The 24,888-nt window shown below is 46.0% G+C and overlaps 11 non-coding genes across 11 annotated transcripts; all 11 read left to right on the top strand.

Moving 5' to 3' along the window:
• The first annotated feature begins 1,012 nt into the window (after positions 1-1,012).
• On the top strand, positions 1,013-1,203 carry LOC130322874 (U2 spliceosomal RNA). The gene has a single exon (XR_008868297.1). It is a non-coding gene; the product is annotated as a U2 spliceosomal RNA (small nuclear RNA).
• A 2,089-nt stretch (positions 1,204-3,292) lies between these two features.
• Positions 3,293-3,483, top strand: LOC130322886 (U2 spliceosomal RNA). Its single transcript, XR_008868308.1, has one exon. It is a non-coding gene; the product is annotated as a U2 spliceosomal RNA (small nuclear RNA).
• Positions 3,484-5,576: 2,093 nt separating this feature from the next.
• LOC130322713 (U2 spliceosomal RNA) lies at positions 5,577-5,767 on the top strand. Its single transcript, XR_008868163.1, has one exon. It is a non-coding gene; the product is annotated as a U2 spliceosomal RNA (small nuclear RNA).
• Positions 5,768-7,857: 2,090 nt separating this feature from the next.
• LOC130322823 (U2 spliceosomal RNA) lies at positions 7,858-8,048 on the top strand. The gene has a single exon (XR_008868263.1). It is a non-coding gene; the product is annotated as a U2 spliceosomal RNA (small nuclear RNA).
• Positions 8,049-10,143: 2,095 nt separating this feature from the next.
• Positions 10,144-10,334, top strand: LOC130322725 (U2 spliceosomal RNA). Its single transcript, XR_008868174.1, has one exon. It is a non-coding gene; the product is annotated as a U2 spliceosomal RNA (small nuclear RNA).
• A 2,094-nt stretch (positions 10,335-12,428) lies between these two features.
• Positions 12,429-12,619, top strand: LOC130322737 (U2 spliceosomal RNA). Its single transcript, XR_008868185.1, has one exon. It is a non-coding gene; the product is annotated as a U2 spliceosomal RNA (small nuclear RNA).
• A 2,092-nt stretch (positions 12,620-14,711) lies between these two features.
• LOC130322749 (U2 spliceosomal RNA) lies at positions 14,712-14,902 on the top strand. Its single transcript, XR_008868196.1, has one exon. It is a non-coding gene; the product is annotated as a U2 spliceosomal RNA (small nuclear RNA).
• Positions 14,903-16,980: 2,078 nt separating this feature from the next.
• Positions 16,981-17,171, top strand: LOC130322761 (U2 spliceosomal RNA). Its single transcript, XR_008868207.1, has one exon. It is a non-coding gene; the product is annotated as a U2 spliceosomal RNA (small nuclear RNA).
• A 2,096-nt stretch (positions 17,172-19,267) lies between these two features.
• On the top strand, positions 19,268-19,458 carry LOC130322824 (U2 spliceosomal RNA). Its single transcript, XR_008868264.1, has one exon. It is a non-coding gene; the product is annotated as a U2 spliceosomal RNA (small nuclear RNA).
• A 2,094-nt stretch (positions 19,459-21,552) lies between these two features.
• On the top strand, positions 21,553-21,743 carry LOC130322773 (U2 spliceosomal RNA). The gene has a single exon (XR_008868218.1). It is a non-coding gene; the product is annotated as a U2 spliceosomal RNA (small nuclear RNA).
• Positions 21,744-23,835: 2,092 nt separating this feature from the next.
• LOC130322786 (U2 spliceosomal RNA) lies at positions 23,836-24,026 on the top strand. The gene has a single exon (XR_008868229.1). It is a non-coding gene; the product is annotated as a U2 spliceosomal RNA (small nuclear RNA).
• Positions 24,027-24,888: the final 862 nt, after the last annotated feature.

The raw sequence follows: 24,888 nt of genomic DNA on the forward strand, positions 1-24,888 counted from the left end.
AAAACGTAAAAAAACGTGAAAAAAAAGTAAGAGGAAGAGAAGGGAAAAAAAGGTGGAAATGGGTTTAAAAGTGATTTCGGCGGAGAAATATATATATATATATATATATATATATATATATATATATATATATATATATACGCGCACACACACACATATATATAAACGTATTCTCCGTTGAGATATTGCAGCCGCTGCTGTGTCCAGGCCCAGGAGCCTTAGCACTGTGCTGTGATGTCACTCAATACCACTGACATCACTAGGTGTAAACAACATCTCTCCTTTGCTGTGTATGTGACTATGGAGCTGTTTGGTGATGTCGTCTATTATGGCCTTCATAGAAGCAACAGGAGATTGTTGCATCCATCTAGAACCCTCAGAACTACAGTGCTATGATGTCACTCACTTCCACAGGCCTTGCAGAGTGTAAACAACAACAACCCAGCTTTGTTGTGTATGTAACCATAGGGATTGTGATGTCACCTAGAACCTTCACAGCAGCGACAGCTTTATGAGGAGCATCAGCACTGCTCTGCCTGAGCAGAACCATCACCGCCATAGGTTGTCAAATAACCCGGATTTAACCCACACAGGTAAGTCCAATGGGGTGCAGGCATGTCCTCTATGCTTACAGCTTCCCGTGGGTGTTGGTTTGATACCGTTTGGGGACAGCCAAGGAGGCATCTGCAGGCAACAAAGGTAGGTGTGTGCTTGTGTGTGTGTTTCCTATGCAGATCCTAAGCCCAGTGTCACATGCAAGTAGGAGGAGTAAGAAGGGTTCCTGGCAAATCCGGGTTATGGATTGCATTTAAAAAGGCCCCGTGGGAGTGCAATGGGCCCCTGTCTTGCTGCTTAGCAATAATGGTATGGGTTTAGGTTCTGCTGTGTGTACTGGTGGTTGACTGCCCCCCAGCCCAGAGTGTGCATGGAAAATTGTCTGGCAGCCTCCCTGACAGCAAGCAGTGATAGTGCCCATGAAGGGGACCTTGTTGGGCCCGCCCCTTTCACGGTTATCGCTTCTCGGCCTTTTGGCTAAGATCAAGTGTAGTATCTGTTCTTATCAGTTTAATATCTGATACGTCCCCTATCTGGGGACCATATATTAAATGGATTTTTGAGAACGGGGGCCGATTTCGAAGCTTGCTTCCGTCGCCCTATGCATTGACCCGATATGGCAGTATCTTCGGGTACAGTGCACCACCCCCTTACAGGGTTAAAAAGAAAGATTCCTACTTTCATTGCTACCTGCTTGCTGGCTAGCCAGCTAGCCAGCCCTGTGGGCCCTGCTGCTGCTGCTGCTGCTGCTGCAGCCAAAAAACAAAAGGTGGTGCTGCTGCTGCTTCTGCTGCTTCTGCTTGTGTCTGGCCGCTGTTGGAGCGTCCAGGCACAGGACTTCTGCTGCTGCTGACTAAATGGCCTCCTTAATTGGATCATTTGAGTAGCCAGCACACCTGTGCAGGTAGGGCATGACATGATAGGCAGCTGCCTTGATAGCGGGTGGGTGCTGAATGTTCCTAATTGACAAAATAAGATTAATGCTTATGAAGAAATATAAAATCTCATCCCTTCCCCAATATCGCGCCACACCCCTACCCCTTAATTCCCTGGTTGAACTTGATGGACATATGTCTTTTTTCGACCGTACTAACTATGTAACTATGTAACATAACATGGGGGGGTCTCCTGGCTGTTCACACAGGTGTGTCATTGCTGTACATTGACCATGCATTGCTTCTGTGGTATTGCAAAGGCAAAGACAAATGCTTCCAGCCATCCATTGCACTAATGGATTGGTCATCAGCTGGCTGTCTATGTCCCGCATCAATATAGACCAAAGTACAGAGGGTTAGGCTATGCTATAGTGCACCTACCTGATGCATCAGAAGGTGCGAGGCCCTTGCTAAATTCTGTGCACAGACTTTGAGATCTATGCTTTAGACTGTATCTAAACCTGCTCCAACATGGACTGACATTCTGGCCTACTTTCAGCCGATGCGACTTGTCTGTCGCTGAACAGTCGCTTTTTATGTATTCAGCACCTATGTATAATGTTGTAAAAATGCTCTAGAAGCTAAAGTCGCAGAAATGTCACACATATTTGGCCTGCAACTTTCTGTGCGACAAATTCAGACAGGAAAAATCAGTATAAATCCTTAGAAAATTATCCCCCAGTGTCTCCATCTGCTGGCGGTATTGAATAAGCATTGCTGCACTGATGGGGTATGCATTAGACGAAAAAAAAGAAGAAAAAGAAGAATAATACGCCCAGAAAAGAGGCGAAAAGGAGAAAAACGTAAAAAAACGTGAAAAAAAAGTAAGAGGAAGAGAAGGGAAAAAAAGGTGGAAATGGGTTTAAAAGTGATTTCGGCGGAGAAATATATATATATATATATATATATATATATATATATATATATATACGCGCACACACACACATATATATAAACGTATTCTCCGTTGAGATATTGCAGCCGCTGCTGTGTCCAGGCCCAGGAGCCTTAGCACTGTGCTGTGATGTCACTCAATACCACTGACATCACTAGGTGTAAACAACATCTCTCCTTTGCTGTGTATGTGACTATGGAGCTGTTTGGTGATGTCGTCTATTATGGCCTTCATAGAAGCAACAGGAGATTGTTGCATCCATCTAGAACCCTCAGAACTACAGTGCTATGATGTCACTCACTTCCACAGGCCTTGCAGAGTGTAAACAACAACAACCCAGCTTTGTTGTGTATGTAACCATAGGGATTGTGATGTCACCTAGAACCTTCACAGCAGCGACAGCTTTATGAGGAGCATCAGCACTGCTCTGCCTGAGCAGAACCATCACCGCCATAGGTTGTCAAATAACCCGGATTTAACCCACACAGGTAAGTCCAATGGGGTGCAGGCATGTCCTCTATGCTTACAGCTTCCCGTGGGTGTTGGTTTGATACCGTTTGGGGACAGCCAAGGAGGCATCTGCAGGCAACAAAGGTAGGTGTGTGCTTGTGTGTGTGTTTCCTATGCAGATCCTAAGCCCAGTGTCACATGCAAGTAGGAGGAGTAAGAAGGGTTCCTGGCAAATCCGGGTTATGGATTGCATTTAAAAAGGCCCCGTGGGAGTGCAATGGGCCCCTGTCTTGCTGCTTAGCAATAATGGTATGGGTTTAGGTTCTGCTGTGTGTACTGGTGGTTGACTGCCCCCCAGCCCAGAGTGTGCATGGAAAATTGTCTGGCAGCCTCCCTGACAGCAAGCAGTGATAGTGCCCATGAAGGGGACCTTGTTGGGCCCGCCCCTTTCACGGTTATCGCTTCTCGGCCTTTTGGCTAAGATCAAGTGTAGTATCTGTTCTTATCAGTTTAATATCTGATACGTCCCCTATCTGGGGACCATATATTAAATGGATTTTTGAGAACGGGGGCCGATTTCGAAGCTTGCTTCCGTCGCCCTATGCATTGACCCGATATGGCAGTATCTTCGGGTACAGTGCACCACCCCCTTACAGGGTTAAAAAGAAAGATTCCTACTTTCATTGCTACCTGCTTGCTGGCTAGCCAGCTAGCCAGCCCTGTGGGCCTTGCTGCTGCTGCTGCTGCTGCTGCAGCCAAAAAACAAAAGGTGGTGCTGCTGCTGCTTCTGCTGCTTCTGCTTGTGTCTGGCCGCTGTTGGAGCGTCCAGGCACAGGACTTCTGCTGCTGCTGACTAAATGGCCTCCTTAATTGGATCATTTGAGTAGCCAGCACACCTGTGCAGGTAGGGCATGACATGATAGGCAGCTGCCTTGATAGCGGGTGGGTGCTGAATGTTCCTAATTGACAAAATAAGATTAATGCTTATGAAGAAATATAAAATCTCATCCCTTCCCCAATATCGCGCCACACCCCTACCCCTTAATTCCCTGGTTGAACTTGATGGACATATGTCTTTTTTCGACCGTACTAACTATGTAACTATGTAACATAACATGGGGGGGTCTCCTGGCTGTTCACACAGGTGTGTCATTGCTGTACATTGACCATGCATTGCTTCTGTGGTATTGCAAAGGCAAAGACAAATGCTTCCAGCCATCCATTGCACTAATGGATTGGTCATCAGCTGGCTGTCTATGTCCCGCATCAATATAGACCAAAGTACAGAGGGTTAGGCTATGCTATAGTGCACCTACCTGATGCATCAGAAGGTGCGAGGCCCTTGCTAAATTCTGTGCACAGACTTTGAGATCTATGCTTTAGACTGTATCTAAACCTGCTCCAACATGGACTGACATTCTGGCCTACTTTCAGCCGATGCGACTTGTCTGTCGCTGAACAGTCGCTTTTTATGTATTCAGCACCTATGTATAATGTTGTAAAAATGCTCTAGAAGCTAAAGTCGCAGAAATGTCACACATATTTGGCCTGCAACTTTCTGTGCGACAAATTCAGACAGGAAAAATCAGTATAAATCCTTAGAAAATTATCCCCCAGTGTCTCCATCTGCTGGCGGTATTGAATAAGCATTGCTGCACTGATGGGGTATGCATTAGACGAAAAAAAAGAAGAAAAAGAAGAATAATACGCCCAGAAAAGAGGCGAAAAGGAGAAAAACGTAAAAAAACGTGAAAAAAAAGTAAGAGGAAGAGAAGGGAAAAAAAGGTGGAAATGGGTTTAAAAGTGATTTCGGCGGAGAAATATATATATATATATATATATATATATATATATATATATATATATATACGCGCACACACACACATATATATAAACGTATTCTCCGTTGAGATATTGCAGCCGCTGCTGTGTCCAGGCCCAGGAGCCTTAGCACTGTGCTGTGATGTCACTCAATACCACTGACATCACTAGGTGTAAACAACATCTCTCCTTTGCTGTGTATGTGACTATGGAGCTGTTTGGTGATGTCGTCTATTATGGCCTTCATAGAAGCAACAGGAGATTGTTGCATCCATCTAGAACCCTCAGAACTACAGTGCTATGATGTCACTCACTTCCACAGGCCTTGCAGAGTGTAAACAACAACAACCCAGCTTTGTTGTGTATGTAACCATAGGGATTGTGATGTCACCTAGAACCTTCACAGCAGCGACAGCTTTATGAGGAGCATCAGCACTGCTCTGCCTGAGCAGAACCATCACCGCCATAGGTTGTCAAATAACCCGGATTTAACCCACACAGGTAAGTCCAATGGGGTGCAGGCATGTCCTCTATGCTTACAGCTTCCCGTGGGTGTTGGTTTGATACCGTTTGGGGACAGCCAAGGAGGCATCTGCAGGCAACAAAGGTAGGTGTGTGCTTGTGTGTGTGTTTCCTATGCAGATCCTAAGCCCAGTGTCACATGCAAGTAGGAGGAGTAAGAAGGGTTCCTGGCAAATCCGGGTTATGGATTGCATTTAAAAAGGCCCCGTGGGAGTGCAATGGGCCCCTGTCTTGCTGCTTAGCAATAATGGTATGGGTTTAGGTTCTGCTGTGTGTACTGGTGGTTGACTGCCCCCCAGCCCAGAGTGTGCATGGAAAATTGTCTGGCAGCCTCCCTGACAGCAAGCAGTGATAGTGCCCATGAAGGGGACCTTGTTGGGCCCGCCCCTTTCACGGTTATCGCTTCTCGGCCTTTTGGCTAAGATCAAGTGTAGTATCTGTTCTTATCAGTTTAATATCTGATACGTCCCCTATCTGGGGACCATATATTAAATGGATTTTTGAGAACGGGGGCCGATTTCGAAGCTTGCTTCCGTCGCCCTATGCATTGACCCGATATGGCAGTATCTTCGGGTACAGTGCACCACCCCCTTACAGGGTTAAAAAGAAAGATTCCTACTTTCATTGCTACCTGCTTGCTGGCTAGCCAGCTAGCCAGCCCTGTGGGCCTTGCTGCTGCTGCTGCTGCTGCTGCTGCAGCCAAAAAACAAAAGGTGGTGCTGCTGCTGCTTCTGCTGCTTCTGCTTGTGTCTGGCCGCTGTTGGAGCGTCCAGGCACAGGACTTCTGCTGCTGCTGACTAAATGGCCTCCTTAATTGGATCATTTGAGTAGCCAGCACACCTGTGCAGGTAGGGCATGACATGATAGGCAGCTGCCTTGATAGCGGGTGGGTGCTGAATGTTCCTAATTGACAAAATAAGATTAATGCTTATGAAGAAATATAAAATCTCATCCCTTCCCCAATATCGCGCCACACCCCTACCCCTTAATTCCCTGGTTGAACTTGATGGACATATGTCTTTTTTCGACCGTACTAACTATGTAACTATGTAACATAACATGGGGGGGTCTCCTGGCTGTTCACACAGGTGTGTCATTGCTGTACATTGACCATGCATTGCTTCTGTGGTATTGCAAAGGCAAAGACAAATGCTTCCAGCCATCCATTGCACTAATGGATTGGTCATCAGCTGGCTGTCTATGTCCCGCATCAATATAGACCAAAGTACAGAGGGTTAGGCTATGCTATAGTGCACCTACCTGATGCATCAGAAGGTGCGAGGCCCTTGCTAAATTCTGTGCACAGACTTTGAGATCTATGCTTTAGACTGTATCTAAACCTGCTCCAACATGGACTGACATTCTGGCCTACTTTCAGCCGATGCGACTTGTCTGTCGCTGAACAGTCGCTTTTTATGTATTCAGCACCTATGTATAATGTTGTAAAAATGCTCTAGAAGCTAAAGTCGCAGAAATGTCACACATATTTGGCCTGCAACTTTCTGTGCGACAAATTCAGACAGGAAAAATCAGTATAAATCCTTAGAAAATTATCCCCCAGTGTCTCCATCTGCTGGCGGTATTGAATAAGCATTGCTGCACTGATGGGGTATGCATTAGACGAAAAAAAAGAAGAAAAAGAAGAATAATACGCCCAGAAAAGAGGCGAAAAGGAGAAAAACGTAAAAAAACGTGAAAAAAAAGTAAGAGGAAGAGAAGGGAAAAAAAGGTGGAAATGGGTTTAAAAGTGATTTCGGCGGAGAAATATATATATATATATATATATATATATATATATATATATATACGCGCACACACACACATATATATAAACGTATTCTCCGTTGAGATATTGCAGCCGCTGCTGTGTCCAGGCCCAGGAGCCTTAGCACTGTGCTGTGATGTCACTCAATACCACTGACATCACTAGGTGTAAACAACATCTCTCCTTTGCTGTGTATGTGACTATGGAGCTGTTTGGTGATGTCGTCTATTATGGCCTTCATAGAAGCAACAGGAGATTGTTGCATCCATCTAGAACCCTCAGAACTACAGTGCTATGATGTCACTCACTTCCACAGGCCTTGCAGAGTGTAAACAACAACAACCCAGCTTTGTTGTGTATGTAACCATAGGGATTGTGATGTCACCTAGAACCTTCACAGCAGCGACAGCTTTATGAGGAGCATCAGCACTGCTCTGCCTGAGCAGAACCATCACCGCCATAGGTTGTCAAATAACCCGGATTTAACCCACACAGGTAAGTCCAATGGGGTGCAGGCATGTCCTCTATGCTTACAGCTTCCCGTGGGTGTTGGTTTGATACCGTTTGGGGACAGCCAAGGAGGCATCTGCAGGCAACAAAGGTAGGTGTGTGCTTGTGTGTGTGTTTCCTATGCAGATCCTAAGCCCAGTGTCACATGCAAGTAGGAGGAGTAAGAAGGGTTCCTGGCAAATCCGGGTTATGGATTGCATTTAAAAAGGCCCCGTGGGAGTGCAATGGGCCCCTGTCTTGCTGCTTAGCAATAATGGTATGGGTTTAGGTTCTGCTGTGTGTACTGGTGGTTGACTGCCCCCCAGCCCAGAGTGTGCATGGAAAATTGTCTGGCAGCCTCCCTGACAGCAAGCAGTGATAGTGCCCATGAAGGGGACCTTGTTGGGCCCGCCCCTTTCACGGTTATCGCTTCTCGGCCTTTTGGCTAAGATCAAGTGTAGTATCTGTTTTTATCAGTTTAATATCTGATACGTCCCCTATCTGGGGACCATATATTAAATGGATTTTTGAGAACGGGGGCCGATTTCGAAGCTTGCTTCCGTCGCCCTATGCATTGACCCGATATGGCAGTATCTTCGGGTACAGTGCACCACCCCCTTACAGGGTTAAAAAGAAAGATTCCTACTTTCATTGCTACCTGCTTGCTGGCTAGCCAGCTAGCCAGCCCTGTGGGCCTTGCTGCTGCTGCTGCTGCTGCTGCAGCCAAAAAACAAAAGGTGGTGCTGCTGCTGCTTCTGCTGCTTCTGCTTGTGTCTGGCCGCTGTTGGAGCGTCCAGGCACAGGACTTCTGCTGCTGCTGACTAAATGGCCTCCTTAATTGGATCATTTGAGTAGCCAGCACACCTGTGCAGGTAGGGCATGACATGATAGGCAGCTGCCTTGATAGCGGGTGGGTGCTGAATGTTCCTAATTGACAAAATAAGATTAATGCTTATGAAGAAATATAAAATCTCATCCCTTCCCCAATATCGCGCCACACCCCTACCCCTTAATTCCCTGGTTGAACTTGATGGACATATGTCTTTTTTCGACCGTACTAACTATGTAACTATGTAACATAACATGGGGGGGTCTCCTGGCTGTTCACACAGGTGTGTCATTGCTGTACATTGACCATGCATTGCTTCTGTGGTATTGCAAAGGCAAAGACAAATGCTTCCAGCCATCCATTGCACTAATGGATTGGTCATCAGCTGGCTGTCTATGTCCCGCATCAATATAGACCAAAGTACAGAGGGTTAGGCTATGCTATAGTGCACCTACCTGATGCATCAGAAGGTGCGAGGCCCTTGCTAAATTCTGTGCACAGACTTTGAGATCTATGCTTTAGACTGTATCTAAACCTGCTCCAACATGGACTGACATTCTGGCCTACTTTCAGCCGATGCGACTTGTCTGTCGCTGAACAGTCGCTTTTTATGTATTCAGCACCTATGTATAATGTTGTAAAAATGCTCTAGAAGCTAAAGTCGCAGAAATGTCACACATATTTGGCCTGCAACTTTCTGTGCGACAAATTCAGACAGGAAAAATCAGTATAAATCCTTAGAAAATTATCCCCCAGTGTCTCCATCTGCTGGCGGTATTGAATAAGCATTGCTGCACTGATGGGGTATGCATTAGACGAAAAAAAAGAAGAAAAAGAAGAATAATACGCCCAGAAAAGAGGCGAAAAGGAGAAAAACGTAAAAAAACGTGAAAAAAAAGTAAGAGGAAGAGAAGGGAAAAAAAGGTGGAAATGGGTTTAAAAGTGATTTCGGCGGAGAAATATATATATATATATATATATATATATATATATATATATATATATATATACGCGCACACACACACATATATATAAACGTATTCTCCGTTGAGATATTGCAGCCGCTGCTGTGTCCAGGCCCAGGAGCCTTAGCACTGTGCTGTGATGTCACTCAATACCACTGACATCACTAGGTGTAAACAACATCTCTCCTTTGCTGTGTATGTGACTATGGAGCTGTTTGGTGATGTCGTCTATTATGGCCTTCATAGAAGCAACAGGAGATTGTTGCATCCATCTAGAACCCTCAGAACTACAGTGCTATGATGTCACTCACTTCCACAGGCCTTGCAGAGTGTAAACAACAACAACCCAGCTTTGTTGTGTATGTAACCATAGGGATTGTGATGTCACCTAGAACCTTCACAGCAGCGACAGCTTTATGAGGAGCATCAGCACTGCTCTGCCTGAGCAGAACCATCACCGCCATAGGTTGTCAAATAACCCGGATTTAACCCACACAGGTAAGTCCAATGGGGTGCAGGCATGTCCTCTATGCTTACAGCTTCCCGTGGGTGTTGGTTTGATACCGTTTGGGGACAGCCAAGGAGGCATCTGCAGGCAACAAAGGTAGGTGTGTGCTTGTGTGTGTGTTTCCTATGCAGATCCTAAGCCCAGTGTCACATGCAAGTAGGAGGAGTAAGAAGGGTTCCTGGCAAATCCGGGTTATGGATTGCATTTAAAAAGGCCCCGTGGGAGTGCAATGGGCCCCTGTCTTGCTGCTTAGCAATAATGGTATGGGTTTAGGTTCTGCTGTGTGTACTGGTGGTTGACTGCCCCCCAGCCCAGAGTGTGCATGGAAAATTGTCTGGCAGCCTCCCTGACAGCAAGCAGTGATAGTGCCCATGAAGGGGACCTTGTTGGGCCCGCCCCTTTCACGGTTATCGCTTCTCGGCCTTTTGGCTAAGATCAAGTGTAGTATCTGTTCTTATCAGTTTAATATCTGATACGTCCCCTATCTGGGGACCATATATTAAATGGATTTTTGAGAACGGGGGCCGATTTCGAAGCTTGCTTCCGTCGCCCTATGCATTGACCCGATATGGCAGTATCTTCGGGTACAGTGCACCACCCCCTTACAGGGTTAAAAAGAAAGATTCCTACTTTCATTGCTACCTGCTTGCTGGCTAGCCAGCTAGCCAGCCCTGTGGGCCTTGCTGCTGCTGCTGCTGCTGCTGCTGCAGCCAAAAAACAAAAGGTGGTGCTGCTGCTGCTTCTGCTGCTTCTGCTTGTGTCTGGCCGCTGTTGGAGCGTCCAGGCACAGGACTTCTGCTGCTGCTGACTAAATGGCCTCCTTAATTGGATCATTTGAGTAGCCAGCACACCTGTGCAGGTAGGGCATGACATGATAGGCAGCTGCCTTGATAGCGGGTGGGTGCTGAATGTTCCTAATTGACAAAATAAGATTAATGCTTATGAAGAAATATAAAATCTCATCCCTTCCCCAATATCGCGCCACACCCCTACCCCTTAATTCCCTGGTTGAACTTGATGGACATATGTCTTTTTTCGACCGTACTAACTATGTAACTATGTAACATAACATGGGGGGGTCTCCTGGCTGTTCACACAGGTGTGTCATTGCTGTACATTGACCATGCATTGCTTCTGTGGTATTGCAAAGGCAAAGACAAATGCTTCCAGCCATCCATTGCACTAATGGATTGGTCATCAGCTGGCTGTCTATGTCCCGCATCAATATAGACCAAAGTACAGAGGGTTAGGCTATGCTATAGTGCACCTACCTGATGCATCAGAAGGTGCGAGGCCCTTGCTAAATTCTGTGCACAGACTTTGAGATCTATGCTTTAGACTGTATCTAAACCTGCTCCAACATGGACTGACATTCTGGCCTACTTTCAGCCGATGCGACTTGTCTGTCGCTGAACAGTCGCTTTTTATGTATTCAGCACCTATGTATAATGTTGTAAAAATGCTCTAGAAGCTAAAGTCGCAGAAATGTCACACATATTTGGCCTGCAACTTTCTGTGCGACAAATTCAGACAGGAAAAATCAGTATAAATCCTTAGAAAATTATCCCCCAGTGTCTCCATCTGCTGGCGGTATTGAATAAGCATTGCTGCACTGATGGGGTATGCATTAGACGAAAAAAAAGAAGAAAAAGAAGAATAATACGCCCAGAAAAGAGGCGAAAAGGAGAAAAACGTAAAAAAACGTGAAAAAAAAGTAAGAGGAAGAGAAGGGAAAAAAAGGTGGAAATGGGTTTAAAAGTGATTTCGGCGGAGAAATATATATATATATATATATATATATATATATATATATATATATATACGCGCACACACACACATATATATAAACGTATTCTCCGTTGAGATATTGCAGCCGCTGCTGTGTCCAGGCCCAGGAGCCTTAGCACTGTGCTGTGATGTCACTCAATACCACTGACATCACTAGGTGTAAACAACATCTCTCCTTTGCTGTGTATGTGACTATGGAGCTGTTTGGTGATGTCGTCTATTATGGCCTTCATAGAAGCAACAGGAGATTGTTGCATCCATCTAGAACCCTCAGAACTACAGTGCTATGATGTCACTCACTTCCACAGGCCTTGCAGAGTGTAAACAACAACAACCCAGCTTTGTTGTGTATGTAACCATAGGGATTGTGATGTCACCTAGAACCTTCACAGCAGCGACAGCTTTATGAGGAGCATCAGCACTGCTCTGCCTGAGCAGAACCATCACCGCCATAGGTTGTCAAATAACCCGGATTTAACCCACACAGGTAAGTCCAATGGGGTGCAGGCATGTCCTCTATGCTTACAGCTTCCCGTGGGTGTTGGTTTGATACCGTTTGGGGACAGCCAAGGAGGCATCTGCAGGCAACAAAGGTAGGTGTGTGCTTGTGTGTGTGTTTCCTATGCAGATCCTAAGCCCAGTGTCACATGCAAGTAGGAGGAGTAAGAAGGGTTCCTGGCAAATCCGGGTTATGGATTGCATTTAAAAAGGCCCCGTGGGAGTGCAATGGGCCCCTGTCTTGCTGCTTAGCAATAATGGTATGGGTTTAGGTTCTGCTGTGTGTACTGGTGGTTGACTGCCCCCCAGCCCAGAGTGTGCATGGAAAATTGTCTGGCAGCCTCCCTGACAGCAAGCAGTGATAGTGCCCATGAAGGGGACCTTGTTGGGCCCGCCCCTTTCACGGTTATCGCTTCTCGGCCTTTTGGCTAAGATCAAGTGTAGTATCTGTTCTTATCAGTTTAATATCTGATACGTCCCCTATCTGGGGACCATATATTAAATGGATTTTTGAGAACGGGGGCCGATTTCGAAGCTTGCTTCCGTCGCCCTATGCATTGACCCGATATGGCAGTATCTTCGGGTACAGTGCACCACCCCCTTACAGGGTTAAAAAGAAAGATTCCTACTTTCATTGCTACCTGCTTGCTGGCTAGCCAGCTAGCCAGCCCTGTGGGCCTTGCTGCTGCTGCTGCTGCTGCTGCTGCAGCCAAAAAACAAAAGGTGGTGCTGCTGCTGCTTCTGCTGCTTCTGCTTGTGTCTGGCCGCTGTTGGAGCGTCCAGGCACAGGACTTCTGCTGCTGCTGACTAAATGGCCTCCTTAATTGGATCATTTGAGTAGCCAGCACACCTGTGCAGGTAGGGCATGACATGATAGGCAGCTGCCTTGATAGCGGGTGGGTGCTGAATGTTCCTAATTGACAAAATAAGATTAATGCTTATGAAGAAATATAAAATCTCATCCCTTCCCCAATATCGCGCCACACCCCTACCCCTTAATTCCCTGGTTGAACTTGATGGACATATGTCTTTTTTCGACCGTACTAACTATGTAACTATGTAACATAACATGGGGGGGTCTCCTGGCTGTTCACACAGGTGTGTCATTGCTGTACATTGACCATGCATTGCTTCTGTGGTATTGCAAAGGCAAAGACAAATGCTTCCAGCCATCCATTGCACTAATGGATTGGTCATCAGCTGGCTGTCTATGTCCCGCATCAATATAGACCAAAGTACAGAGGGTTAGGCTATGCTATAGTGCACCTACCTGATGCATCAGAAGGTGCGAGGCCCTTGCTAAATTCTGTGCACAGACTTTGAGATCTATGCTTTAGACTGTATCTAAACCTGCTCCAACATGGACTGACATTCTGGCCTACTTTCAGCCGATGCGACTTGTCTGTCGCTGAACAGTCGCTTTTTATGTATTCAGCACCTATGTATAATGTTGTAAAAATGCTCTAGAAGCTAAAGTCGCAGAAATGTCACACATATTTGGCCTGCAACTTTCTGTGCGACAAATTCAGACAGGAAAAATCAGTATAAATCCTTAGAAAATTATCCCCCAGTGTCTCCATCTGCTGGCGGTATTGAATAAGCATTGCTGCACTGATGGGGTATGCATTAGACGAAAAAAAAGAAGAAAAAGAAGAATAATACGCCCAGAAAAGAGGCGAAAAGGAGAAAAACGTAAAAAAACGTGAAAAAAAAGTAAGAGGAAGAGAAGGGAAAAAAAGGTGGAAATGGGTTTAAAAGTGATTTCGGCGGAGATATATATATATATATATATATATATATATATATATATATATATATACGCGCACACACACACATATATATAAACGTATTCTCCGTTGAGATATTGCAGCCGCTGCTGTGTCCAGGCCCAGGAGCCTTAGCACTGTGCTGTGATGTCACTCAATACCACTGACATCACTAGGTGTAAACAACATCTCTCCTTTGCTGTGTATGTGACTATGGAGCTGTTTGGTGATGTCGTCTATTATGGCCTTCATAGAAGCAACAGGAGATTGTTGCATCCATCTAGAACCCTCAGAACTACAGTGCTATGATGTCACTCACTTCCACAGGCCTTGCAGAGTGTAAACAACAACAACCCAGCTTTGTTGTGTATGTAACCATAGGGATTGTGATGTCACCTAGAACCTTCACAGCAGCGACAGCTTTATGAGGAGCATCAGCACTGCTCTGCCTGAGCAGAACCATCACCGCCATAGGTTGTCAAATAACCCGGATTTAACCCACACAGGTAAGTCCAATGGGGTGCAGGCATGTCCTCTATGCTTACAGCTTCCCGTGGGTGTTGGTTTGATACCGTTTGGGGACAGCCAAGGAGGCATCTGCAGGCAACAAAGGTAGGTGTGTGCTTGTGTGTGTGTTTCCTATGCAGATCCTAAGCCCAGTGTCACATGCAAGTAGGAGGAGTAAGAAGGGTTCCTGGCAAATCCGGGTTATGGATTGCATTTAAAAAGGCCCCGTGGGAGTGCAATGGGCCCCTGTCTTGCTGCTTAGCAATAATGGTATGGGTTTAGGTTCTGCTGTGTGTACTGGTGGTTGACTGCCCCCCAGCCCAGAGTGTGCATGGAAAATTGTCTGGCAGCCTCCCTGACAGCAAGCAGTGATAGTGCCCATGAAGGGGACCTTGTTGGGCCCGCCCCTTTCACGGTTATCGCTTCTCGGCCTTTTGGCTAAGATCAAGTGTAGTATCTGTTCTTATCAGTTTAATATCTGATACGTCCCCTATCTGGGGACCATATATTAAATGGATTTTTGAGAACGGGGGCCGATTTCGAAGCTTGCTTCCGTCGCCCTATGCATTGACCCGATATGGCAGTATCTTCGGGTACAGTGCACCACCCCCTTACAGGGTTAAAAAGAAAGATTCCTACTTTCATTGCTACCTGCTTGCTGGCTAGCCAGCTAGCCAGCCCTGTGGGCCTTGCTGCTGCTGCTGCTGCAGCCAAAAAACAAAAGGTGGTGCTGCTGCTGCTGCTTCTGCTTGTGTCTGGCCGCTGTTGGAGCGTCCAGGCACAGGACTTCTGCTGCTGCTGACTAAATGGCCTCCTTAATTGGATCATTTGAGTAGCCAGCACACCTGTGCAGGTAGGGCATGACATGATAGGCAGCTGCCTTGATAGCGGGTGGGTGCTGAATGTTCCTAATTGACAAAATAAGATTAATGCTTATGAAGAAATATAAAATCTCATCCCTTCCCCAATATCGCGCCACACCCCTACCCCTTAATTCCCTGGTTGAACTTGATGGACATATGTCTTTTTTCGACCGTACTAACTATGTAACTATGTAACATAACATGGGGGGGTCTCCTGGCTGTTCACACAGGTGTGTCATTGCTGTACATTGACCATGCATTGCTTCTGTGGTATTGCAAAGGCAAAGACAAATGCTTCCAGCCATCCATTGCACTAATGGATTGGTCATCAGCTGGCTGTCTATGTCCCGCATCAATATAGACCAAAGTACAGAGGGTTAGGCTATGCTATAGTGCACCTACCTGATGCATCAGAAGGTGCGAGGCCCTTGCTAAATTCTGTGCACAGACTTTGAGATCTATGCTTTAGACTGTATCTAAACCTGCTCCAACATGGACTGACATTCTGGCCTACTTTCAGCCGATGCGACTTGTCTGTCGCTGAACAGTCGCTTTTTATGTATTCAGCACCTATGTATAATGTTGTAAAAATGCTCTAGAAGCTAAAGTCGCAGAAATGTCACACATATTTGGCCTGCAACTTTCTGTGCGACAAATTCAGACAGGAAAAATCAGTATAAATCCTTAGAAAATTATCCCCCAGTGTCTCCATCTGCTGGCGGTATTGAATAAGCATTGCTGCACTGATGGGGTATGCATTAGACGAAAAAAAAGAAGAAAAAGAAGAATAATACGCCCAGAAAAGAGGCGAAAAGGAGAAAAACGTAAAAAAACGTGAAAAAAAAGTAAGAGGAAGAGAAGGGAAAAAAAGGTGGAAATGGGTTTAAAAGTGATTTCGGCGGAGAATATATATATATATATATATATATATATATATATATATATATATATACGCGCACACACACACATATATATAAACGTATTCTCCGTTGAGATATTGCAGCCGCTGCTGTGTCCAGGCCCAGGAGCCTTAGCACTGTGCTGTGATGTCACTCAATACCACTGACATCACTAGGTGTAAACAACATCTCTCCTTTGCTGTGTATGTGACTATGGAGCTGTTTGGTGATGTCGTCTATTATGGCCTTCATAGAAGCAACAGGAGATTGTTGCATCCATCTAGAACCCTCAGAACTACAGTGCTATGATGTCACTCACTTCCACAGGCCTTGCAGAGTGTAAACAACAACAACCCAGCTTTGTTGTGTATGTAACCATAGGGATTGTGATGTCACCTAGAACCTTCACAGCAGCGACAGCTTTATGAGGAGCATCAGCACTGCTCTGCCTGAGCAGAACCATCACCGCCATAGGTTGTCAAATAACCCGGATTTAACCCACACAGGTAAGTCCAATGGGGTGCAGGCATGTCCTCTATGCTTACAGCTTCCCGTGGGTGTTGGTTTGATACCGTTTGGGGACAGCCAAGGAGGCATCTGCAGGCAACAAAGGTAGGTGTGTGCTTGTGTGTGTGTTTCCTATGCAGATCCTAAGCCCAGTGTCACATGCAAGTAGGAGGAGTAAGAAGGGTTCCTGGCAAATCCGGGTTATGGATTGCATTTAAAAAGGCCCCGTGGGAGTGCAATGGGCCCCTGTCTTGCTGCTTAGCAATAATGGTATGGGTTTAGGTTCTGCTGTGTGTACTGGTGGTTGACTGCCCCCCAGCCCAGAGTGTGCATGGAAAATTGTCTGGCAGCCTCCCTGACAGCAAGCAGTGATAGTGCCCATGAAGGGGACCTTGTTGGGCCCGCCCCTTTCACGGTTATCGCTTCTCGGCCTTTTGGCTAAGATCAAGTGTAGTATCTGTTCTTATCAGTTTAATATCTGATACGTCCCCTATCTGGGGACCATATATTAAATGGATTTTTGAGAACGGGGGCCGATTTCGAAGCTTGCTTCCGTCGCCCTATGCATTGACCCGATATGGCAGTATCTTCGGGTACAGTGCACCACCCCCTTACAGGGTTAAAAAGAAAGATTCCTACTTTCATTGCTACCTGCTTGCTGGCTAGCCAGCTAGCCAGCCCTGTGGGCCTTGCTGCTGCTGCTGCTGCTGCTGCTGCAGCCAAAAAACAAAAGGTGGTGCTGCTGCTGCTTCTGCTGCTTCTGCTTGTGTCTGGCCGCTGTTGGAGCGTCCAGGCACAGGACTTCTGCTGCTGCTGACTAAATGGCCTCCTTAATTGGATCATTTGAGTAGCCAGCACACCTGTGCAGGTAGGGCATGACATGATAGGCAGCTGCCTTGATAGCGGGTGGGTGCTGAATGTTCCTAATTGACAAAATAAGATTAATGCTTATGAAGAAATATAAAATCTCATCCCTTCCCCAATATCGCGCCACACCCCTACCCCTTAATTCCCTGGTTGAACTTGATGGACATATGTCTTTTTTCGACCGTACTAACTATGTAACTATGTAACATAACATGGGGGGGTCTCCTGGCTGTTCACACAGGTGTGTCATTGCTGTACATTGACCATGCATTGCTTCTGTGGTATTGCAAAGGCAAAGACAAATGCTTCCAGCCATCCATTGCACTAATGGATTGGTCATCAGCTGGCTGTCTATGTCCCGCATCAATATAGACCAAAGTACAGAGGGTTAGGCTATGCTATAGTGCACCTACCTGATGCATCAGAAGGTGCGAGGCCCTTGCTAAATTCTGTGCACAGACTTTGAGATCTATGCTTTAGACTGTATCTAAACCTGCTCCAACATGGACTGACATTCTGGCCTACTTTCAGCCGATGCGACTTGTCTGTCGCTGAACAGTCGCTTTTTATGTATTCAGCACCTATGTATAATGTTGTAAAAATGCTCTAGAAGCTAAAGTCGCAGAAATGTCACACATATTTGGCCTGCAACTTTCTGTGCGACAAATCCAGACAGGAAAAATCAGTATAAATCCTTAGAAAATTATCCCCCAGTGTCTCCATCTGCTGGCGGTATTGAATAAGCATTGCTGCACTGATGGGGTATGCATTAGACGAAAAAAAAGAAGAAAAAGAAGAATAATACGCCCAGAAAAGAGGCGAAAAGGAGAAAAACGTAAAAAAACGTGAAAAAAAAGTAAGAGGAAGAGAAGGGAAAAAAAGGTGGAAATGGGTTTAAAAGTGATTTCGGCGGAGATATATATATATATATATATATATATATATATATATATATATATATATATACGCGCACACACACACATATATATAAACGTATTCTCCGTTGAGATATTGCAGCCGCTGCTGTGTCCAGGCCCAGGAGCCTTAGCACTGTGCTGTGATGTCACTCAATACCACTGACATCACTAGGTGTAAACAACATCTCTCCTTTGCTGTGTATGTGACTATGGAGCTGTTTGGTGATGTCGTCTATTATGGCCTTCATAGAAGCAACAGGAGATTGTTGCATCCATCTAGAACCCTCAGAACTACAGTGCTATGATGTCACTCACTTCCACAGGCCTTGCAGAGTGTAAACAACAACAACCCAGCTTTGTTGTGTATGTAACCATAGGGATTGTGATGTCACCTAGAACCTTCACAGCAGCGACAGCTTTATGAGGAGCATCAGCACTGCTCTGCCTGAGCAGAACCATCACCGCCATAGGTTGTCAAATAACCCGGATTTAACCCACACAGGTAAGTCCAATGGGGTGCAGGCATGTCCTCTATGCTTACAGCTTCCCGTGGGTGTTGGTTTGATACCGTTTGGGGACAGCCAAGGAGGCATCTGCAGGCAACAAAGGTAGGTGTGTGCTTGTGTGTGTGTTTCCTATGCAGATCCTAAGCCCAGTGTCACATGCAAGTAGGAGGAGTAAGAAGGGTTCCTGGCAAATCCGGGTTATGGATTGCATTTAAAAAGGCCCCGTGGGAGTGCAATGGGCCCCTGTCTTGCTGCTTAGCAATAATGGTATGGGTTTAGGTTCTGCTGTGTGTACTGGTGGTTGACTGCCCCCCAGCCCAGAGTGTGCATGGAAAATTGTCTGGCAGCCTCCCTGACAGCAAGCAGTGATAGTGCCCATGAAGGGGACCTTGTTGGGCCCGCCCCTTTCACGGTTATCGCTTCTCGGCCTTTTGGCTAAGATCAAGTGTAGTATCTGTTTTTATCAGTTTAATATCTGATACGTCCCCTATCTGGGGACCATATATTAAATGGATTTTTGAGAACGGGGGCCGATTTCGAAGCTTGCTTCCGTCGCCCTATGCATTGACCCGATATGGCAGTATCTTCGGGTACAGTGCACCACCCCCTTACAGGGTTAAAAAGAAAGATTCCTACTTTCATTGCTACCTGCTTGCTGGCTAGCCAGCTAGCCAGCCCTGTGGGCCTTGCTGCTGCTGCTGCTGCTGCTGCTGCAGCCAAAAAACAAAAGGTGGTGCTGCTGCTGCTTCTGCTGCTTCTGCTTGTGTCTGGCCGCTGTTGGAGCGTCCAGGCACAGGACTTCTGCTGCTGCTGACTAAATGGCCTCCTTAATTGGATCATTTGAGTAGCCAGCACACCTGTGCAGGTAGGGCATGACATGATAGGCAGCTGCCTTGATAGCGGGTGGGTGCTGAATGTTCCTAATTGACAAAATAAGATTAATGCTTATGAAGAAATATAAAATCTCATCCCTTCCCCAATATCGCGCCACACCCCTACCCCTTAATTCCCTGGTTGAACTTGATGGACATATGTCTTTTTTCGACCGTACTAACTATGTAACTATGTAACATAACATGGGGGGGTCTCCTGGCTGTTCACACAGGTGTGTCATTGCTGTACATTGACCATGCATTGCTTCTGTGGTATTGCAAAGGCAAAGACAAATGCTTCCAGCCATCCATTGCACTAATGGATTGGTCATCAGCTGGCTGTCTATGTCCCGCATCAATATAGACCAAAGTACAGAGGGTTAGGCTATGCTATAGTGCACCTACCTGATGCATCAGAAGGTGCGAGGCCCTTGCTAAATTCTGTGCACAGACTTTGAGATCTATGCTTTAGACTGTATCTAAACCTGCTCCAACATGGACTGACATTCTGGCCTACTTTCAGCCGATGCGACTTGTCTGTCGCTGAACAGTCGCTTTTTATGTATTCAGCACCTATGTATAATGTTGTAAAAATGCTCTAGAAGCTAAAGTCGCAGAAATGTCACACATATTTGGCCTGCAACTTTCTGTGCGACAAATTCAGACAGGAAAAATCAGTATAAATCCTTAGAAAATTATCCCCCAGTGTCTCCATCTGCTGGCGGTATTGAATAAGCATTGCTGCACTGATGGGGTATGCATTAGACGAAAAAAAAGAAGAAAAAGAAGAATAATACGCCCAGAAAAGAGGCGAAAAGGAGAAAAACGTAAAAAAACTTGAAAAAAAAGTAAGAGGAAGAGAAGGGAAAAAAAGGTGGAAATGGGTTTAAAAGTGATTTCGGCGGAGAAATATATATATATATATATATATATATATATATATATATATATATATACGCGCACACACACACATATATATAAACGTATTCTCCGTTGAGATATTGCAGCCGCTGCTGTGTCCAGGCCCAGGAGCCTTAGCACTGTGCTGTGATGTCACTCAATACCACTGACATCACTAGGTGTAAACAACATCTCTCCTTTGCTGTGTATGTGACTATGGAGCTGTTTGGTGATGTCGTCTATTATGGCCTTCATAGAAGCAACAGGAGATTGTTGCATCCATCTAGAACCCTCAGAACTACAGTGCTATGATGTCACTCACTTCCACAGGCCTTGCAGAGTGTAAACAACAACAACCCAGCTTTGTTGTGTATGTAACCATAGGGATTGTGATGTCACCTAGAACCTTCACAGCAGCGACAGCTTTATGAGGAGCATCAGCACTGCTCTGCCTGAGCAGAACCATCACCGCCATAGGTTGTCAAATAACCCGGATTTAACCCACACAGGTAAGTCCAATGGGGTGCAGGCATGTCCTCTATGCTTACAGCTTCCCGTGGGTGTTGGTTTGATACCGTTTGGGGACAGCCAAGGAGGCATCTGCAGGCAACAAAGGTAGGTGTGTGCTTGTGTGTGTGTTTCCTATGCAGATCCTAAGCCCAGTGTCACATGCAAGTAGGAGGAGTAAGAAGGGTTCCTGGCAAATCCGGGTTATGGATTGCATTTAAAAAGGCCCCGTGGGAGTGCAATGGGCCCCTGTCTTGCTGCTTAGCAATAATGGTATGGGTTTAGGTTCTGCTGTGTGTACTGGTGGTTGACTGCCCCCCAGCCCAGAGTGTGCATGGAAAATTGTCTGGCAGCCTCCCTGACAGCAAGCAGTGATAGTGCCCATGAAGGGGACCTTGTTGGGCCCGCCCCTTTCACGGTTATCGCTTCTCGGCCTTTTGGCTAAGATCAAGTGTAGTATCTGTTCTTATCAGTTTAATATCTGATACGTCCCCTATCTGGGGACCATATATTAAATGGATTTTTGAGAACGGGGGCCGATTTCGAAGCTTGCTTCCGTCGCCCTATGCATTGACCCGATATGGCAGTATCTTCGGGTACAGTGCACCACCCCCTTACAGGGTTAAAAAGAAAGATTCCTACTTTCATTGCTACCTGCTTGCTGGCTAGCCAGCTAGCCAGCCCTGTGGGCCTTGCTGCTGCTGCTGCTGCTGCTGCTGCAGCCAAAAAACAAAAGGTGGTGCTGCTGCTGCTTCTGCTGCTTCTGCTTGTGTCTGGCCGCTGTTGGAGCGTCCAGGCACAGGACTTCTGCTGCTGCTGACTAAATGGCCTCCTTAATTGGATCATTTGAGTAGCCAGCACACCTGTGCAGGTAGGGCATGACATGATAGGCAGCTGCCTTGATAGCGGGTGGGTGCTGAATGTTCCTAATTGACAAAATAAGATTAATGCTTATGAAGAAATATAAAATCTCATCCCTTCCCCAATATCGCGCCACACCCCTACCCCTTAATTCCCTGGTTGAACTTGATGGACATATGTCTTTTTTCGACCGTACTAACTATGTAACTATGTAACATAACATGGGGGGGTCTCCTGGCTGTTCACACAGGTGTGTCATTGCTGTACATTGACCATGCATTGCTTCTGTGGTATTGCAAAGGCAAAGACAAATGCTTCCAGCCATCCATTGCACTAATGGATTGGTCATCAGCTGGCTGTCTATGTCCCGCATCAATATAGACCAAAGTACAGAGGGTTAGGCTATGCTATAGTGCACCTACCTGATGCATCAGAAGGTGCGAGGCCCTTGCTAAATTCTGTGCACAGACTTTGAGATCTATGCTTTAGACTGTATCTAAACCTGCTCCAACATGGACTGACATTCTGGCCTACTTTCAGCCGATGCGACTTGTCTGTCGCTGAACAGTCGCTTTTTATGTATTCAGCACCTATGTATAATGTTGTAAAAATGCTCTAGAAGCTAAAGTCGCAGAAATGTCACACATATTTGGCCTGCAACTTTCTGTGCGACAAATTCAGACAGGAAAAATCAGTATAAATCCTTAGAAAATTATCCCCCAGTGTCTCCATCTGCTGGCGGTATTGAATAAGCATTGCTGCACTGATGGGGTATGCATTAGACGAAAAAAAAGAAGAAAAAGAAGAATAATACGCCCAGAAAAGAGGCGAAAAGGAGAAAAACGTAAAAAAACGTGAAAAAAAAGTAAGAGGAAGAGAAGGGAAAAAAAGGTGGAAATGGGTTTAAAAGTGATTTCGGCGGAGAAATATATATATATATATATATATATATATATATATATATATATATACGCGCACACACACACATATATATAAACGTATTCTCCGTTGAGATATTGCAGCCGCTGCTGTGTCCAGGCCCAGGAGCCTTAGCACTGTGCTGTGATGTCACTCAATACCACTGACATCACTAGGTGTAAACAACATCTCTCCTTTGCTGTGTATGTGACTATGGAGCTGTTTGGTGATGTCGTCTATTATGGCCTTCATAGAAGCAACAGGAGATTGTTGCATCCATCTAGAACCCTCAGAACTACAGTGCTATGATGTCACTCACTTCCACAGGCCTTGCAGAGTGTAAACAACAACAACCCAGCTTTGTTGTGTATGTAACCATAGGGATTGTGATGTCACCTAGAACCTTCACAGCAGCGACAGCTTTATGAGGAGCATCAGCACTGCTCTGCCTGAGCAGAACCATCACCGCCATAGGTTGTCAAATAACCCGGATTTAACCCACACAGGTAAGTCCAATGGGGTGCAGGCATGTCCTCTATGCTTACAGCTTCCCGTGGGTGTTGGTTTGATACCGTTTGGGGACAGCCAAGGAGGCATCTGCAGGCAACAAAGGTAGGTGTGTGCTTGTGTGTGTGTTTCCTATGCAGATCCTAAGCCCAGTGTCACATGCAAGTAGGAGGAGTAAGAAGGGTTCCTGGCAAATCCGGGTTATGGATTGCATTTAAAAAGGCCCCGTGGGAGTGCAATGGGCCCCTGTCTTGCTGCTTAGCAATAATGGTATGGGTTTAGGTTCTGCTGTGTGTACTGGTGGTTGACTGCCCCCCAGCCCAGAGTGTGCATGGAAAATTGTCTGGCAGCCTCCCTGACAGCAAGCAGTGATAGTGCCCATGAAGGGGACCTTGTTGGGCCCGCCCCTTTCACGGTTATCGCTTCTCGGCCTTTTGGCTAAGATCAAGTGTAGTATCTGTTCTTATCAGTTTAATATCTGATACGTCCCCTATCTGGGGACCATATATTAAATGGATTTTTGAGAACGGGGGCCGATTTCGAAGCTTGCTTCCGTCGCCCTATGCATTGACCCGATATGGCAGTATCTTCGGGTACAGTGCACCACCCCCTTACAGGGTTAAAAAGAAAGATTCCTACTTTCATTGCTACCTGCTTGCTGGCTAGCCAGCTAGCCAGCCCTGTGGGCCTTGCTGCTGCTGCTGCTGCTGCTGCTGCTGCAGCCAAAAAACAAAAGGTGGTGCTGCTGCTGCTTCTGCTGCTTCTGCTTGTGTCTGGCCGCTGTTGGAGCGTCCAGGCACAGGACTTCTGCTGCTGCTGACTAAATGGCCTCCTTAATTGGATCATTTGAGTAGCCAGCACACCTGTGCAGGTAGGGCATGACATGATAGGCAGCTGCCTTGATAGCGGGTGGGTGCTGAATGTTCCTAATTGACAAAATAAGATTAATGCTTATGAAGAAATATAAAATCTCATCCCTTCCCCAATATCGCGCCACACCCCTACCCCTTAATTCCCTGGTTGAACTTGATGGACATATGTCTTTTTTCGACCGTACTAACTATGTAACTATGTAACATAACATGGGGGGGTCTCCTGGCTGTTCACACAGGTGTGTCATTGCTGTACATTGACCATGCATTGCTTCTGTGGTATTGCAAAGGCAAAGACAAATGCTTCCAGCCATCCATTGCACTAATGGATTGGTCATCAGCTGGCTGTCTATGTCCCGCATCAATATAGACCAAAGTACAGAGGGTTAGGCTATGCTATAGTGCACCTACCTGATGCATCAGAAGGTGCGAGGCCCTTGCTAAATTCTGTGCACAGACTTTGAGATCTATGCTTTAGACTGTATCTAAACCTGCTCCAACATGGACTGACATTCTGGCCTACTTTCAGCCGATGCGACTTGTCTGTCGCTGAACAGTCGCTTTTTATGTATTCAGCACCTATGTATAATGTTGTAAAA

Source organism: Hyla sarda, unplaced genomic scaffold (genome assembly GCF_029499605.1).
Source record: "Hyla sarda isolate aHylSar1 unplaced genomic scaffold, aHylSar1.hap1 scaffold_238, whole genome shotgun sequence".
NCBI classification, from domain to species: domain Eukaryota; kingdom Metazoa; phylum Chordata; class Amphibia; order Anura; family Hylidae; genus Hyla; species Hyla sarda.